The 19,094-nt window shown below is 40.6% G+C and overlaps 1 protein-coding gene across 4 annotated transcripts in view; it reads right to left on the reverse strand.

Moving 5' to 3' along the window:
• The window catches only part of Nsmce2 (NSE2 (MMS21) homolog, SMC5-SMC6 complex SUMO ligase), a 205,949-nt gene that overhangs the window by 101,100 nt on the left and 85,755 nt on the right, over nt 1–19,094 (reverse strand). The gene's annotated exons all lie outside the window — the stretch shown is intronic.

The following is a 19,094-nucleotide window of genomic DNA, read 5'->3' on the forward strand; positions in this document are numbered from 1 at the left end:
ATACATATAAGGACAAAACACAGGGAAAAGCAAGACAGTTGGTTGGATTTTATGAGATAAAGAAGAGCTACAGTTGTTCTTATCTCTACTCCCAAAGGGGAAACAGGACTTGACTATCAACAGCAAAAGATTCAACTGGCTGCAATTTAAAAAATGGTACTCTTTGGGCCAAAATGGTGGTGCACATCTGTCCCTGTACTCTGGAGGCCAGGCCAGGATGTTTCTAAAGATGAGTCCAGCATGGGCTACATAATGAGATTATGTTTCAAGAAACAAACAAAACAAAAACAACAACAACAAAACCCAATTATAAATAACAATGTTGTGATATTTCATTTGTATTTTAATAAATAAAGTTTGCCTGAAGATCAGAGAGTAAAACAGCCACACTGGTCAGCCATACAGACCAGGAAGTGGTGGCACACACCTTTAATCCCAGTAGCTACCCTAGTTAGCCACAGTGGTAATGGTGCATGTCTTTTTCCCTGGACTAGAGAGAAATATAAAATGTAAGGAAACAGGTCTCGGGCTCAGTCTCATTCTGAGGATTCATGGAGGCAGAAGAGGAAGACAGATGTTAGGATTCTTCTCTTTATAGAATTAAAGCGCCTCATAAAATGAGAAGGACTAATTGGTAGAGGGCTGGCCAGAAGGAAAGGAGAATTACATTCTTGAGAAAGTGACCTTCTGAGCTGAGAGTGCAGGACCAGCACAGCTACAGAAGGCTGTTGAGAAACCAAGGCATCCTGATGCCTACGGGACTGCCCGGGAGCCACATGGAGAGCTGACAGTGTACTCTAAGGAGCCTGAGCAGGAACTGTACTAGTTTTCAACACTATCAGGTTTCCATGCGGTGTCAAACATGGAGGTTCGCGTGTGTGAAGCAAGTGTTTTTCCACTGAGCTTATACACCTGATCTATTTTAATTTAGATCACCAAGGATAATCAAATGATAGAACACTCAAGGAGACTCCTGATTTGTTTTTATTTGCTTTTTGACTCCAGGCTTTTAAATCCATAAATGCCCTGCTAGAGAAAGTAGACTTGGGAAAGAAAATACCGTATTAGTCTGAGGAGAAGTTACACTCCATCTAGAATAGAAGTTTGGGACCACCAATTTCCTGAAATCCCCCAGCACTTCCAGTTCTGTATAAAACATCTTCAGATAGAAACACTTGTTTGGATACCTGAAATACAGACTGCTTGAAACTAAACTTGACATCTTTTCTTCCCTCCTATCAGACCCACTCCACATTCCTAATCAGTTCTAGTTATTTGTAAAATGCAGACACAAGAAAATCCACTAGAATCTCTCTCCTTCCCTCCCTTCTACCCTCTCTTGCAGTGCTAAGGGCAGAACCCAACCCATGCTAGACAAGTGTTCTGTTGCTAAGCTATAGCCCAGTTCCAAATTGTCAAATCTTATGCGGTTTTACACGCTCAAAAGAACTGTACTAACACAGGTTTGCGGTTTTAAAGAAAATTGGGATCCTCTGGGTAAACATCCAGGAGTTCTATAGCTGGGTCAGAGGGAAGATCTACTTTAGTGTTTTGAGAAACCACCATGCTGACTTCTACAGTGGCTGGACAAGTTTACATTCCACCAGCAGTGATTAAGGGTCCCTTTGTCTATATCTTTGCAAGCACTTGTTTTTTGTTTTCTTAATGAATGCCATTCTGACTGGGGTAAGATGGAATCTCAATGCAGTTTTGATCTAAACCTCAAAGTAGGTTTTCGTTTTTGTTTTTTCCCTCCGTGCTTAGTGGACATTAGTATTTCCTCTTTTGAGAACTGTTTGTTAATTTCATTAGTCTGTTTGTTGACTGGGCTGTTTGATTTCTTGTTGCTTAGTTTTTTTAAACTTGTAAAAAGATCCTAAATATTAATGCTCTCGAAGATGGATAGCTAACAAAGGTTCTCTCCCATTCAGTAGGCTGTCTCTTGATTAACTGTTTTTGTTGTGTGGACGCTTTTTAATTTCCATTGCTGGCTTTATTTCCCGAGTGGCTGAGGTCCCACTGAGAAAGTCCTTGCTCGTTCCTATCATGAAGCGTTCCCCGCTTTCCCCTCTAGCAGCTTCAGCACTTCCAGTCTTAAATTTAGACTCTGATCCATTTGTGGTTGACTCTTGTGAAGGTTAAAAAACAGGGTTCTAACTAGTCAAATAATAGCATTCATCAAGGAGCAAATGTGACAACACATTAACACAGTTTCTAGTGTTTTCTAGAACCAACATCACCCTTTGTAGTAGAAAGCAAGCCTGGACTTCAGATCTAGGCTTGGGTTTGGTCCTGCCTTGTATGAGTTTTGTGACTTAGGGTTTTGGCTGAGCTTCTGCTTCCACCTGGGAGTGGAGATGTGAACGGCTCATCAGGTTGTCCGCTAACCTCAAAGGTTACATAAAGGAGGGAGCTTAGCCCAGAGCCAGCTACAGGCTGATAAGTAACGCTGCTGTACAACTGATCCCTTTTCTCCCTCAGATATGCCCCATGACTGACAAAGATAACATATGCTCTCAGTCCTCTTTGGCTGACTCTACACACCATTTCCTTAGCCTCAGATGCCCTTTCTAGCTTTCTCCAGTGAAATCCTACCCAGGCTTTGAGGCCTAGCTCAAATGTCAATGCTTCCAGGAAGTCTTCCCTTCATTCTTTGATCAAAAAATCCACCACGTACCCTTTGTGTCTTCCTAGTACAACTCCTGCAGCTTTACTTTAGCACTTATTTATACGCTGCCTGCACTAAACTATGAGCATTGCCAAGGCAGAAGAAGCCATGCTTTTTCTTGCTTTTATTCTCAGTAACTGCATGGAAGGGCTGTCATAAATGTTCACCGATTCAGTATAGAAATGTTGAAAATTTTTTTTCCCAAAGGAGAAAAATATTGCCAAAGCAAAATACCAGTTACTTATATTAAACTTTGAAATAATTTTTATTAAAAAAAATCTAAAAATACTATTGATTTTAATTTTAACAATATACAAAACAACAAAGAAATGTTCTAAAATTGTGTGATGTTGATGCTTAATATTCAATGCCTAAGTAAGATATGGTTTTAAAATTGTCAAAATGAGCCGGGCGGTGGTGGCGCACGCCTTTAATCCCAGCACTTGGGAGGCAGAGGCAGGCGGATCTCTGTGAGTTCCAGGCCAGCCTGGTCTACAAGAGCTAGTTCCAGGACAGGAACCAAAAAGCTACGGAGAAACCCTGTCTCGAAAATTAAAAAAAAAAAAATTGTCAAAATGACTTAAAGAAGCAATGATAACATCAACTGCTATCATAAATGACCAGCAAATGAATAATCAGAGACTATACTGATCCTGACTTTCCAAATACATCCTAGAGACCAAGACTAAAGAAATACACAAGAAGCTAACATTACTACTTAAGTAATAAGATTATAGGCAATTTTTTGCCTTCTTTATTAGTTTTTAAATAGACATTTTATAGTCATAAAAGTCATTCAAAAAAGAGATCTGATTAAAGCTTAATTGGACCTACAAATATCAAAGGGTTTGGCAGCAACGCAGAGGCTTCCAGATTCTGAACACTCTTTTGTCCACTTCTGCCAACACAGTGCAGCGCTGAACTAAAGCTGCACGTAGACAAGACCACTAACACAGATGGTCCCCAGCTCGAGGTACAAAGCACTGGGAACAGACGTCTGACTTCTTGATGAACTGGCAGTTCTGGACTGGGTGGCCTGCTGGAATTCCAGCTTAGCACCTCTTCTGCTTGCTCTATGACTGCCTCTCTGAGCAGCAGATTCTACGCCCACAAATTCTCAGTACGTCCACATTCTCACTACTGTACGAGAGACCAAGAAAATATTCTTTAATTAAATCTCTACCACAAGTCCGGCATGGTACATGGTAAATATGCACTATGTGGAGGCAGGGGAATTGTCATGAGTTTAAGAGCAGCCTAGGATGAACAGCAAGACTTGATCTTAAAATACCAATGTAACAAAACAAAACAAAAACCTCTCTGCCACACTGGCAGGGATAATGCAGACCCTCTTCTCACATATCTGGAGACTGCTCAAGACTTTGGCTCACAGGACTATAGACTAACCTCCCCCATTCCCACCTCAGCAAATCAAAGTGGTTCACTCTGACCTGCAGGGAACTTAAAAGTCTGTTTAGGATGTTGGGAAGTAAAGGCTGATTCTAACATAGACCCAGGTAACCTCAGGCAATCCAGCCTCCACAGAACATGCTGTGTGTGACTATGGGGCAGTCCTATGTAAATGAAGTGGGATCATTAAAGGACGCTTTGATGGTGGTGAGGACAGAGTTAGGGAGGACACAGAGAAGAGGGAGAAGGGGAGCTGGCCTGAGAGAAAGAGTCATCAAAGTGAGCAGTGAAAGTGGTCACTAAGAGAGAACAAAGAGCAACCAGACTGTCAAAGAGGAAGAGATTCCTTTCTTTCTCTCTTCTAGCCCAGTACTCTTTCAAATTCGCTCCCCTAGTTCTGTTTCCCTGATTCTCCCACAGCATTCCTCTCGCCTTTATCATTTTAAAAAAAATGGACCCTGAAGCCTCAAGTGTACCACTTGGTTGAGGCCTCAATAAGTAAGAACCAAGGGAATTATCTATCCAGGGTGGTCAACAATGGCCAGCCGGGCTTCCCAGCACTTACATGGCGATCTCAGCTGAGCTGGGCCATGTACATGTGGGAGGAGGGGGGCGAGGGAGAGGACAGGGAAGCAGCTGTACACCTGCCTCCTGCCTACTTTCTGTACTTGGCCACCCGTGTCCTCATCTGCACCATGTTCCTTACAAAGGACGTGCTGTCTTCAGTTACAAGTCACCCCCGTGAGGACAAACTCACAGCTACCACCCTTCCTTTTCTGGTGGATTTCTAAAATGTTCTTTTACAGCTCCAGGACTGGGCTTGTTTGAAACACAAAACTGAACCACAAAATCGCTCTCCTTATGCGAGGGCTTTGAGCGGGAACATGTGGTTTCATGGTGCATTGTCTCAGATCCAAGCAGGTCAACTTAACATGCCAAGAAAATACTCAGGACAAAATTCTGCATTCTGAATTATTCAGATTTTTGAAGAAAACTATGTTCATTCATATTTTTGAGTAGACATAATAGTGGATGGAGCCCAAATACTATGCTATGTGACAAGTCCAAGACAACAGGAAAACACAGGATACAACAGTTAATGGAAAGGCTATCAAAACTCATCTTTTGGGCCGGGCGTTGGTGGCGCACGCCTTTAATCCCAGCACTCGGGAGGCAGAGGCAGGCGGATCTCTGTGAGTTCGAGACCAGCCTGGTCTACAAGAGCTAGTTCCAGGACAGGCTCCAAAACCACAGAGAAACCCTGTCTCGAAAAACCAAAAAAAAAAAAAAAAAAACTCATCTTTTGGAAATTATTACTTTAAAAAAATCAAAAAAACAGATAGTATTGTATCTGGAAATGTGTTTAGTAGTTACAGTGCATAATTTAACTTTATCAAACCATACGATAATTTGTTTACAACTGCCAAAAGCTATACTCCCTGATGTAGAAAATAAAATGTCCTTGCAAGACAGTTAAGCAAATAAATTTAATTTGCTCCCATGTAAAAATTTTCTTGGAAAACAAATCAAGAAATTAAAAGGGAATCCCTTGCTAAATAAAACAAACATGCTCCGAAACCCAGGAACGAGTTGCTGGGGGCTGTCCTGGGGGAATGCTTTGTCCTCTGCACTCTCAGAACCTTCCGGGTGCTGGCCAACGGCTGGCCAAGAGAGCAGGATGAGCAGCTCATTTCCACTTGCTTCTCCTCTTTGTAGCTCGGGAATTCTGACAGAGCTGGAATGAAACAGAAGCTGCAGGCTCGAGAGCTGGTTAGCAGTCTGACTGTCAGAAGAATGAGTGATGAGGGACTGTGGACGGGCAGATGGACAGACGGAAAAGCTCTTAGAGACCCTAACCTGCCAGGACAGAGGACCATTGCCATCCATGAAAGGAAAGCTTTACTCTGCTCGGCTAATCTCCTACCTGACATTGGCCCCTGAGCTTCTCCAAGTGACAAAACTCAATCTGAAGAAAGGTATAAGAACATCAAATTCTCAGCCTCAACATAGGATCACCAGATTCAGCCTAGAAAAGACAAGCTGCCCAAGTGGCAGGGTGGTAAAGTGAGTTGGAGAACAGCCTCATCTACATAGTGAGTTCCAGGACAGCTAGTGTCCTATAGTTAGAACCAGTCTCTAAATAAATAAATGAAAAAAATTAGTGAACAAATGAATAAATGAATGGATAAACAAACAAATGAAAATTAGAGCAAACTTTTAAAGGAGGACGGGCTGAGAGCACAGTTCAGTGGAGAGCATTTACAAGGTGCTGGAGAAGCCCTAGGTTCAATTCCTAGAACCACGAAACAACATTGGTATGCTTTTCAATGGAATGGTTCTCAACAAGATAACGAATAAAATCCTGCCATTTGCACAATGTAGGTAGATCTTGAGATTGAATGAAACAAGGGCACAGAAGGACAAACAGCACTTTATGACTCACTGATGAAAGCCAGGAAGTGAGTCTTGTACAGGGTAGGGGATGGTACAGTGATCACTAGAGTTGCAAAAGAAAAGAGAGACAAGCATTAAGAAGGACCTCCAGGGCCTGGGAAGGGTGTTGGAGGAGGAACAGACAGTGGAAGGAACTGAGGGCATAAGAACGGCAGATGGATATAACCTTTATCTCATTAATAAGGGAATCTCATTAATCTTTCATAATTAGTATGTGTTAATAATTATTTTGAAAGTGAGTAACATTAAAAATAATTAAAATGGTTTGTCTATTAGAAAGTAGGGTTGAGATGGTAGTCAATAGGGGACAGGGTAGGAGTGAAGTCTGTCTGTCTGTCTGTCTCTAGTTACATCATATTAGTATTAAACTATGTAAATATGGGTCTGAAGAGACGGTTCAGTAGTTAAAAGCACCTGCTGCTCTTTCAGAGGCGTCACATTTGATTCTCCGCACCTACACGGCAGCTCACAACCATCTGTAACTCCAGTTCCAGGGAATCCAACACCCTCTTCTGGGCTCTGGATATCAAGCACTAAAGTATTACATAGACGTACATGTAGGCAAAACACCCATAACATATAAAACTCAAAGAAAATTGTGCAAATATACCTCACCAACTGAAGCATTTATGAAGGTAAAACATTAACAACAAATGGACAGAGGATCCAAACCAGTATTTCTCACAAAGAATATATGGAAAAACCACCAGAGAAATACAAATGCAAATCACAAGAGGACAGCACCTTGCTCACTTAGAGAGAACATTACCAAAGACAAAAAGTAACCAATATTCGAGAGAATGTAGGAGGAGTAAGAATTAATACAGTCATAGCAGAAAACAGAACGGAGCTTTCAGAAAAGAAGAAAACAGGACCCAACGTAGAATTACTATATAAGATCCAGCAATCTCTTCTCTATGAATAAATTGCCAAAGGATTAAAAATTAGTGCCAACTCTTCTCCCAGGTCCAATATATACAACATTGTCTGCAATAGCCAACATATAGATGATGCTATATTTTTCAATGGGTGGACACAGATGCATGCACGTGCGCACACACAGAAATATTATTCAGCATCAAAAAGAGGAAAGTCTGTCATCTGCAACAATATGGGTGGACCTGGAGAACATTTTAAATTAGGCACTGAAAGATGAACAGAGAACAGATTGACTTCAGTGTAGGATCCAAAAAGTTGACTTCAAGATAGTCAAGAGTTGAATTTACCAAAGTGTATGTATGGGGGAAGGGAGAAGTTGGGAAAAGAGGTGAGGTTTATCAAAGGTAGAATAGGTTTGGATAATCATAGCACAGGACCACATTTAATGATGATATATAATTCAAAGTTTGTAAGTAGATTTTGGATAGTTTCACCATTAGAAAGTAGATGAAGCTGGCGGTGGTGGCACACATCTTTAATCCCAGCACTCAGGAGGCAGAGGCAGACTGATCTCTGTGAATTTTAAGACTAGCCTGGTCTACAAAGTGCCAAGTGCCAAGACAGCCAAGGATATTACACAGAGAAAACTCTGTCTCAAAAAATCAAAACAAACAAAACAAAACAAAAAACAAAAAAAACTCCAAAACTTTCTGGCAGGCAAAAGATGACACACATAAAATAACAAAATAAGTTTTAGCCAGGTGGTGGTGGTGCATACCTTTAATCCTAGCACTCAGAAGGCAGAGGCAGAGGCAGATGGATCTCTGTGAGTTTGAGGCAAGCCTGGTCTACAAAGAGAATTTCAAGACAGCCAGGGCTGTTACACAGAGAAACCCTGTCTCAAAAACCAAAATAAATAAACAATAAATAATCAAGTAAGTAATAAAAGAAAGTAGATGATGTGCCAAGCATGTCAATCAGCTTGAATTATTCTACATTGTAGAAGCCAAAGTCCTACTAAAAAGTCACAATGTGCCCCATAAAGCTATTTTTTGAAAATTAGAAACATTTGAAAATAGTTACTACTACAAAAGTTATATGATTGTGCCTAGTCCTTTAAAACATATGAATAATTAGTAATTTGATTGACTGTCAAGTTAATATACTATTTTTTTAGAATATTCTAATTTCTGGCATATAGTAAAGGTTTAATAAATTATTACTACACAACTGAACAGAAGCAGAAAAACAAAGTTGTATAGACCAAATAAAGTGAACAGTAGCCCAGTCTGTAAAACCCAGATTTAGTAAGTGTACATCAAGTTCTTCTTTATAGGGATCCTGCCTGAGGTTTTACACTTGATACCTTTTCTACACACACACACACACACACACACACACACACACACACACACACGCGCGCGCGCACAAGCATGCATGTGGGTGGACGATAGAAGGGGGTAATATGTATCTGATCTACAGTAACAGAATGCTACTGGGTTATACTGAGACTCAACTAGGCTAACCCCTTCACTTTACAACTGAAACGGTTTAACTGCCCAAACCCTATTGAACTCACTTTCAAGACAAGCCACAAATTAACATGCCCCCAAAATGCAGCTATCAGCATAGAGTGTGCATGGCCGGGGTCAGGGGAATGCTAAGGTAAGACTCATGTTCCCTTCTCCAGCTCTAAGGCAGGGATGGTATCCTTTTGAGAAAAAACACTTCAGGCATATTCTTGGCAGCTACGAGGCCAGAGTCAGAAAGTCCATTCAGTGTAAGGGATCACTGACTGCAGAATAAGGAACTGGGTATTACATCCAAGACTTGGCAGCAGCTCAATCTCGAGATATTAGCTTCATAGGACCATCACACATCTCCTGGAAATGCATAGAGATCCCCAAGCTTTACTAGGAAGAAAATCGAATAAACAGATCTCATGCCTCTGAAAGGGTTTTGGGTGTGGTTGAGAAGGCTGACTTTGAAAACTTAGCAACACAGGATACACTATGAGTAAGTTTTTTAAAAAAAGGAAAAACCACCAAAACCAAACCAAAGCTAACTCACCAGATCCTTCTGAAAGGGTTCTTTTATTAATTTCAGTGAAGTCAAGCAGAGAACAAGTTGTAATATGAAACACAATTTATGCAACTATGTTGAAATTCTCTACCAGAGTTGCATCGCCTAATGTAAGATTTTATGGTAAAATAATTTCAAAATACTATCAAAAGTCAGGCTAAGCTCATTTTGGTTTTAAAACTGTCACAGAAAAACTCTTTTCTATATAAGTCATTGAAATTCTAAGACAAAATGATAGTGTGTTTAAATTAGAAAAAAAATTTTGAGGAGCTGAAACTAAACCTCAATTGAAATTATACTGTTAGGCAACTCCAAAAGCTAAACAAAAACATATTAAAATAGAAATTGCAACATCAAGGGAAAACCACCCTCATATAGAGTTCTAGACTCAGCCACGGTTGACTCCAGATGAGATGAACTGATCCTTCCTAGGTTTTCCCACAGCCAGCCAACATGCAACTCACTATTTCACAGTCACTGGGTTTACTCAGGGAAAGGCATGTGAGGCCTTTAAGAGGTCAACAGAGATCCCATGGGTGGGTCTGGTCTGCCTTTCAAAACCCATGAACTTCCCATTTGATAATCTCAAGAAGGAGAGTATTTCCTAAGTTAGACACCCAGCCGAGCCAGCGAGCAGTGGTACACAGCAGGCTGCAGCACTATGCGCCTCCCTGGGAAGGAAGGAAGGAAGGAAGGAAGGAAGGAAGGAAGGAAGGAAGGAAGGAAGGGCTTTGTGAAGGGCACAGTCGGCTTGTCTGGTAATGTCAGAAGATTAATGAATCCTGCTTAATAGTGCTGCTGGGTTCTTTTTAACAAAACTTCCAGAAGCCCCAATACCTAAACTAAAATTTCCATATAATCCCTTATAAAATAAAGTCTTAAAGTAACCACAGAATTCTGAGAATCTTGCTTTTCCAGAAAGCCCAAGAAAAATACTTTAGTTTCACCATTTTCAAATTCATTTAACATAGAAACAAAATAAACATATTACTCTATTTAATATCATTGCACAAGCAAATTCACAAGAATGAAATGTGTTCAGAGTTCCTAGAAAAAATGTAGCAATACGGGCTGCCAACTTGTTCAATGTCAAGCTCCAGGCAGCGCAGCAGCACCAGCACTGTGACTCAGACTGAATCACGCTTAAGCTATTTTTGCTTTTAAAGTCCTGCCAGGAGCTGTGTTAATATTCAACTCAGAGTAAATTTAGCTCAACAAGAAAACAAGTGTTTCCATGGTTGCTTCTTCACAGTGTTTATGGTATGGTATAGTGCAGTCATTAGGCCCAGGAGCCCAGCCAGATCAACCAAGTTAAAATGCTCATCTTTCATTTACATCCAAGCTTTGAAACATGGGAAAGAGCAAATGCAACTCAGGCTATCCTGTCTGCTGTCTACCTGCCTCCTCAGATCCCCACTGGCAGTTATGCAGTGAGCGCATCACTGAAGGTTCCTGTTGAAGTGCACACTGAAGACTGCTGAAAGACTGCTGCTCATAGGCTTTACTTGGCTTTACCCTATGAGTCGAAATTACATTTCTCTAGCAGTGGAGGGATAGCAGATAAAAGTACTTAAAGGACTTAGCAAAAGCAGCAGAAAATTTGGTGGACAGATACCATATTGAATCTTGACACAGGATCACATACGGTCACAGTCTGTCTACACGGCTGACACTCAGAGGTGTTGTACAATAAATTAGTTGCAGGCAAAGATCAGGAAAGATCTAATTGTCTTTATGCTGGAGAAAAAAAAACCACATAATATAACCCCTTATTGTTTTCTGCCACAGAAAAGGTTTGCTTACTACACTATAGGGGGCAGCAGGCTGGGTAGCAACACCAGAGAGCAGCAGCAGCCCATTTTAACCACTGTTAAGTACACAGTTCATCAGTGCTATAGTTCCAATTCTGAGTGTCCCTAAAAGGCCAACAACACAGAGGCTTGGTCCTAGCTTGTAGTATTGCGGTGAGGTGTATGTACTCTTTAAATTGTAGGGTCCATTCCCATCTCTCTCTTTGCCTCCTAGTTCCCATGAGGGTAAAGAGGCCTCCCCTTCTGGGTGTTCCAGTCACAGTAGTGACCAAAACAATAGTGTCAAGTGACCATGGACCAAGGGCTCTGAAACCACGACTGAAATAACCCTTTCCTTCTGGAAAGTCTATTGTCTCGGGTATTGTGTTACAGTAACAGAAAGCTGAAACAATTAGGGTTAACGACATTACCATTATTATAAAAGATATCTCCAGAAACTTTCATCTTATAAGATGAAAAACCTACTAATAGTTTAAAAAGCCCTATTTTCAGAATATGCTATTTCTATTCCAAACACACATAAGGCTTTTGTGCTTGGGTAGCAGAGTGAATGAGAGGATGGAGGAACAGATGCTAGCATTTCCCTAACCAGAACTACTCATTCCTGGCATTGCTAGCATCATCTCAACATAGTGGCTAGGGTTTCACTCAGCAAAAGTAATCAGTCAGCTTTCCCAGCAGAGGTATCTGTGGTAGAATGCACATACCTCGGAATATACACAAAATCATAGAACTTCTTATAACTAACTTTTGTATAGGAAAGAGAGAAAAGGTTAAGTTTCACCACCAGTGTAAACACTGACACCGTGCACAGCGTGCCACAGACTATCGCGGAGAACAATGGGGAAAGCATGGAGACCCCTGCTCTAAAGGCCACAATACCTGAGATGCTGGGGAAGTATTTCCTGTATTTTCCTTCCCAGTGCAATGTTTTTGTACACTTACGCAGCCTCCACTGCAAAGGAACACCACCAGAGAAGATGAGAAACTGTAACCAAGTAAGGCAAGTCTGTAGAAGAGCCAAAGGGTCTGGCAGAGCTGTGATGACAGGACTGAGCACAGGAACAGTCACACAAACAGCCTCACTGGAGAGTCATGCTCCAAGGAAAAAAATATTCATCTTTACATAAGCAGGGTGCCCAGAAGATTATTCATGGCAGTTCAATATTTGGAAAAAGCTTTGCAAGAGTTGTCAACAGGATCTTTTGAAACTCGTGGCTCGAGGGAACACCGTGAAAGGTACCCTATGACAGGAAAGGCCCAAACTGCCAGAATTCTCTTGAATGGACTCTGTAATTACCAGGTTCAGAACGTAGGCCAGGCCTTGGCATGCAGCACTGGTGCTTAAAAGGAACATGTGGACCAAAAAGCATGTACCAAACTGCAAGCCTGCAAAACACTTGAAACCCCTGCTTTCTAAAGGGGTAGTTACCGTATATTAACTGTGTAGGTAACTTTCAAATCTCAATGCCTTGGGGAATGGAAGCAATGTATAAAATAATGACCTTCTGACTCACTTAATCACTGACCTTATTAACTCAACTTTACCTGAAAGGTTTGGGTTAGAGGAATATAAAGTAGTTAAATCTCTACAAAAAGAATATGCTCGAAGCTAAGCAGAGGCATATGTGAGAGAAAACTGAACAGTTGAAGAGTGAGTTTTCTTTGAGAAGCCACACATCATTTTACTCAGCAATTCTAGGTCTAGACACATACACAAAAGAATTGAAGGCAGGAATTCAAACAGACAGATATAACCCAAAATTCACAGCAACATGACTAACTGAAAAGGAGAAACTCAAATGTCCACCAGTAGATGAATGTTTGAACAAAATGTGGTACAAACAAGAAAATTACCTAGCATTGTGATACGGGTGATGGGCCAACTTTGAAGCCAGTGTAGCGCATACAGTTGTATGCGTACCTAGAAGAATCAAATACATCCAGACAGAAAGTAATACAATGGAAACCAATAAGGAGGGGATAAAGAATTTCTATTTAGCGAGTATAAAATTTCTGTTTGAGAATCTGAAAAAGCTCCAGGGGTGCACAACAAAGTGTACAATGCAAATGCACTTAACACCAGCAAATTGCAAAGTTAACAGGGTTATGGTAAAGTTTATGTGTAAATCTAAAATTTAACACACATCAAAATATACAGCAGAATAAGCCATGGTGGAAACAGACTTTAATAGCAATAATATAGCAACAATTGCTTATCTACTATAACTATATGCCTTGTCAATGCTCTCCCCTAAAAAAAGGAGAACGAGTACTACTTGTGGGTAGGATACATGATGAACTCTGCACTATCTGTTTGACTCTTTAATTCTAACGTTGCTCTAAGAAATACAGCCAGTTAGGAATCTAAAATGGCTGAAAGACACTTAAGGAAATGATCAACATTCTTAGCCATCAGAGAAATGCAAATCAAAACAACTCTGAGATTCCATCTTACACCTGTAAGAATGGCCAAGATCAAAAACACTGATGACAACTTACACTGGAGAGGTTGTGGGGTAAAGGGAACACTCCTCATTGCTGGTGGGAGTGTAAGCTGGTACAGCCCCTTTGGATATCAGTGTGGCGATTTCTCGGAAAATTAGGAAACAACCTTCCTCAAGACCCAGCAATACCACTTTTGGGTATATATCCAAAGGATGCTCAATTGTGCCACAAGGACATGTGCTCAACTATGTTCATAGCAGCATTGTTTGTCAGAGCCAGAACCTGGAAACAACCTAAATGCTCCTTGACCAAAGAATGGATAAGGAAAATCTGGTACATTTATACAATGGAAGTACTACACAGCAGAAAAAAATAATGACATCTTGAAATTTGTAGGCAAATGAATGGAGCTAGAAAACATATATAGTGAGGTAACCCAGGCCCAGAAAGACAAATATTACATGTACTCTTAGACATAAAGCAAAGAAAACCAGCCTACAAATCATAGTCCCAGAGAACCCAGACAACAATGAGGACCTTAAGAGAGACATACATAGATCTAATGTATATGGAAAATATAAAAAGACAAGATCTCCTGAGTAAATTGGGAGCATGGGAACCATGGGAGAGGGTTGAAGGGGAGGGGAGAGGAAGAGAAAAATGTATAGCTCAATAAAATCAATAAAAAGAAAAATGAATGTGTTTTAAATATAGGTCATAACCTAGTGGTGTGAGTCAATAATAATAATAATCATTCCCAGGGTGGGGGGTGGTCAGAAGAGAAAACAAAGAAGACTAGAGAACAAACAGTCTAAAAAAAAGAAGCAGGACAGCAAGATGGCTCAGTGAGCAAAGGGGCTTGCTGCCAAGCATGCCAATCCGAGTTCAACACCCAGGACCTGGTATAAGGAGAAGAACCACCCAGAAGTTGTTCTCCTCGACCTCCAAACACATGACTTGTGAACACACATGGAGAAATTAATAAATGCATTTTTAATTAAAAAATACAGCTTGTTAATTAAATAATAATTCTAAGAAGAGCAAAGGGGGTTAATCTGTGTCAAACTCCCATCTGCTGTGAAGCGTCTTGCACTCGCTCCTCACTAACCCATTTCCTCGTGGGGATACTGAGCTTCCACAATGCAGCCTTCTTGCTTAGTTTCAGCTTCCTTTCTTGCAATGTGACCTCGTCTCTAATGCCCATGTATCCGCTAGTCCTGGAGGTTGGGGCTCTAGATTTCCCTGTTTTCATGGGCCCTTGGTGCTCTTATGCTCCCTTGGTTGCTTACCTTGCTCTGGCTTATAACTTCTCTTGACCCCTGCTTTGTGCTTATTTTGGCTTGAGGAGACTGACCTAGTATTGGCGTTTGGTACTCTAAATCTAGACACAGATCCCTAATTCTGTCTTCTAATCTCATATTTATTTTGCTGTAAGGCACAACTCATCCTGGCAGTAATTACATAGAAAGAACAGAGGGATGATACTGGTCAAAATTACAATACTCAAGATATTTCTTAATACTTTAGATAAGAGTTTTTCTTCAACATAAACTGGTTCTTCATAAAGGTCTTAAAGCAGACCTTTATTATAGCTTCTAATGTTCTGCCTGAATCTGATGCTCACCAAGTATTTAGATACAGAGAATGGTAACCATGGATGTTTACATGGAAAGACAAAAAGATACAGATACAAAAGGGGTGTTTCAAATGGAGTCTAATGGCAAGGTGGCACTTCTTCACATGTATTCCAAAACTATCAACCTTATCACTGTGGAAGCCAAACAACCAGAACCATTTGGGCTCCAGGTTCCATGTGCAGTCTACAACCTGGAGATGGAAGGAAGACAGGCAAGAAGAAAAGCAGACTGAGTGCCTTATGTCAGCTCTACTGCTAGGACAATATTAAGTGACATCATCCTCTAAAAATGTGCATTTACTAAAACACCTGAAGAGAAGCTCAGGCGTAGAGAGGTAAGGACAGTGGAATTACACTAAGAATGGCTAGCCCTTCAGATACAACATGTGGTACTGATTGAACTGAGGGATATGGATAACGTAAGGATTAGCATTAAATAAAATGCATCTCTATGGAGTCGTCTCCAAAAAGTTTAAATTATTCAGTAAGGACCAGCTAAAAAACAAAGTTTATAAAACAAATTTATTTTTCAAATTTAGAAAAGGAAATTCCCCAATTATTTCTACCAGTTTAGACCTTACCTAGATCTAGATACACTTGTAGAAAGTACCAGTTGCCATTACTCAATGGGGTTTTCCTGAGTTTTGTTCATTTTGGCTTTCCACATCAGTAGGGAAACACATTTGTTTCTGTTTTCCCCAATCGATATCTGGGTAAGATGAGAACTACTTAACGACAATGGAATGAGCCCTTCGCTTGTAGAATGAGCACGCTTTTCTAAGTTCTCCAAACGGTACCCACACCAGAGGAGAGGAAACGTTCTGTTCAGCATATTCCCAGCACTGCGCTGCCGCGGCTGTATGATCTCAGGCTCTGTAGTAGGTGCCACTTGAAAGACTATCTTTAATTAAATAGTTACCTTCTTTTTTTTATAAAGTATTTATTTATTATATATTCAATATTCTTTCTGCATGTATGCCCGAAAGCCAGAAGAAGGCACCAGACCTCACTACAGATGGCTATGAGCCACCATATGGTTGCTGGGAATTGAACTCAGGACCTTTGGAAGAGCAGGCAATGCTCTTAACCGCTGAGCCATCTCTCCAGCCCAATAGTTACCTTCTTGAGAAAACATGACTCCATTCTAAACTCTGTGGGGTTCTTACCTCTCCACTTACTCAAACTCTAGTTCTTCTTAGTCTTATCCAAACCTCACTCTCTCTACGAAGCCATCGCCCTGCTTTCTCAGGTTGGTAATTACATGAGTCACATGGACCAGGACTCCAGCATCTGCCTCCTCCTCCTGCTCCAGCTCAGCAACACGGAGTTCTCATCTCCTTCTGAACAGTCATTTGTGTCCACTTGTTACATTAAATATCTTCATTGCTTTGTTTAATGGACTATAGCAAATTCATCATATCCTATCTTCTAGTAAAGCAATAGTTGGCACTTACTGGATATAAATTTTGCCTATCCTAAAAGGATACAAATTTCTTAGAATAAGGAATACACTAACATTTCCTTTACTTTTACTAAATACCTGGTCTGTGGTCAGGTATGAGAGAGAAGAGTCAACAAATGCTGTAGAAGTGAAGGAACTGTAGCTGAACTCTACTGGGCCATATTCTTTCTTCAAGCTGATGCGATCCCTGAATAAGCATCCATGTCCCAAACTACACAGGTGAGTTGGAAGAAAGAGTCCTTCAAATGCCCTGGCTCTTCAGGGGCAGCATTCCAAGGACACGGTGAAAAACAGACACACTGCCATGCTACTTCAGCAGTTACAAATAAATATTGCAGTAGTTTTTAAATGAACCAATAAACATGAGCTGTTGAGGTAGACTGAAAACCTGCAGTTTGCTACGCACCCAAACCAGCCTCAAACTTGAGATCTTCCTGCCTCTGCCCCCAAGAGCTGGGATTACAGGCATGTGTCACTACAACTAGCCATCATACGGCTTATATTTTGTTCTCCAAATTTATTTATTAGAGGGGGGTAAGGTATCTTTAAATTTTTTTTTGAAATTATAAAATAATTACATCATTTACCCACCCCTTTCTTCCCTCCAAACTCTCCCATGGAATTTTCCACGCCTTATTTTCTGAGGTCTAATATCCTCTTCAGCCAGTATTCCGCCAGCACAACACTTCTTGTATCTGTTCTCACAGTTAGTCTGCAGCAGCTGAGGACCTTGTCAGCATTTCAATGGACCACTGTCAGCAAGAATGCTTTCCATTCCAGTCTATCCTAAATGCTACACCACCTTTACCTTCTTAAAGTTCAAACTCAACCAGATGATGCAGCAAATGAAAAACTGAACACTCTCCATTATTTAATTAAATTGGCTTAATTAAGGAAAAAAATAACTATTAGTCAGTCCAACCTACCCTTGTAATCGTTTCTCTCATACACTCAAAATGCCATTTAATTGGGTCACTTGCACCTCACACTTTTTCTTCTATTTCTGTTCACAGACAACACACACACATGCATGCACGCACACAACCCAATGCACAGACACACTAATTTAAACATTATCATTATATAATAAAACCTTTTGTTCGTGAATAGTTTTCTCAAAGCTTTGACTGCTCCTGAATTTTCCTATTGAGTACTACAGAGAAATATCTGTATATAAAGTATTTGTTCTACAATTATCACATTAGCATTGAATGCCAAAAATACAATTACCAAAAAATATATTATGGCATTGGTGCACCTTTGAATCTAAATAGTTGGTTATAACCATCTTAGATTATCATGGAATTATGCTAAGCTTAACCTTCAGATGCAGCCTTTTATTAATCTTAACTACAGGGATGATACTTACAATCTGTAACTTGAATACTCAACTCTCAACCCTTTGTTCCTGTAAGACATCCTCTTTCCTCTTCCCCATATGGTACCCAGTCCCCAGACTATGCTATAACCAGGTCAGTGTCCAAAGAATAGCTCACTACCTCTCAAAGCTTGTTCTCAAAATGTAATAATGCATTTTCTATTTTTACAGACTGGGTCATGGGGGAACTTGCTATTTGCATCAAATGAGTCAGGCAAGATGAGAAAATGGTATATTTTAGTTCTTGTATCTACTGGGATACACTGCAACCAAAAGCAGAGGACACAGAATGGTTTGCTGACCTAGCCAGCAGATAGACTTGTGATCACTCAAATATTAAAAGTTGGATATTTCAAAGTTCCCATAAGTTTATTCTTATTCCTCTTCTTCCCAAACAATCTAGCACACATTTTCCTAATTGTCACACAGTTCTCCCTAGACTGGGACTTCCTCCCTTAAGGGTCTCACAGGACAAATACGCATTTCCTTTACTTTTGAATAGTCTAATGGAAGTCTGTGATGTCTGCAGAAAGACAGAGGGGTGGGCTTCCTATAAGCAAAGGAAGAAAAAAAAGAGGTGGAAATGTACCACGAAGAGATGAGCAGTCTGGAGGTGAAAGAGAACTTAGTACTTTCTAGGGTTTATGAATGAGTGTCTGGGATGAAAGACTAGAGAGAAGAAGGGAGGAAAGGAGTCAGACAGCCTTTACTACTCCAGAGGGCTGACGGGAGCCACCAAAAGAACCTGAATCCATTTCTGCCAGTTTCACAAGTACAAGCACCATCAGATCTACCCTGTGTAATCATCAATCGTCTTGGAAGACTGCAAGACAGCAAGCTGGAGCTGAGCGTATATATGGCTAGTA

The sequence above is a fragment of the Microtus oregoni genome, unplaced genomic scaffold (genome assembly GCF_018167655.1).
Source record: "Microtus oregoni isolate MIOR12 unplaced genomic scaffold, Mior012 000022F_ref0000154, whole genome shotgun sequence".
Lineage (NCBI taxonomy): Eukaryota > Metazoa > Chordata > Mammalia > Rodentia > Cricetidae > Microtus > Microtus oregoni.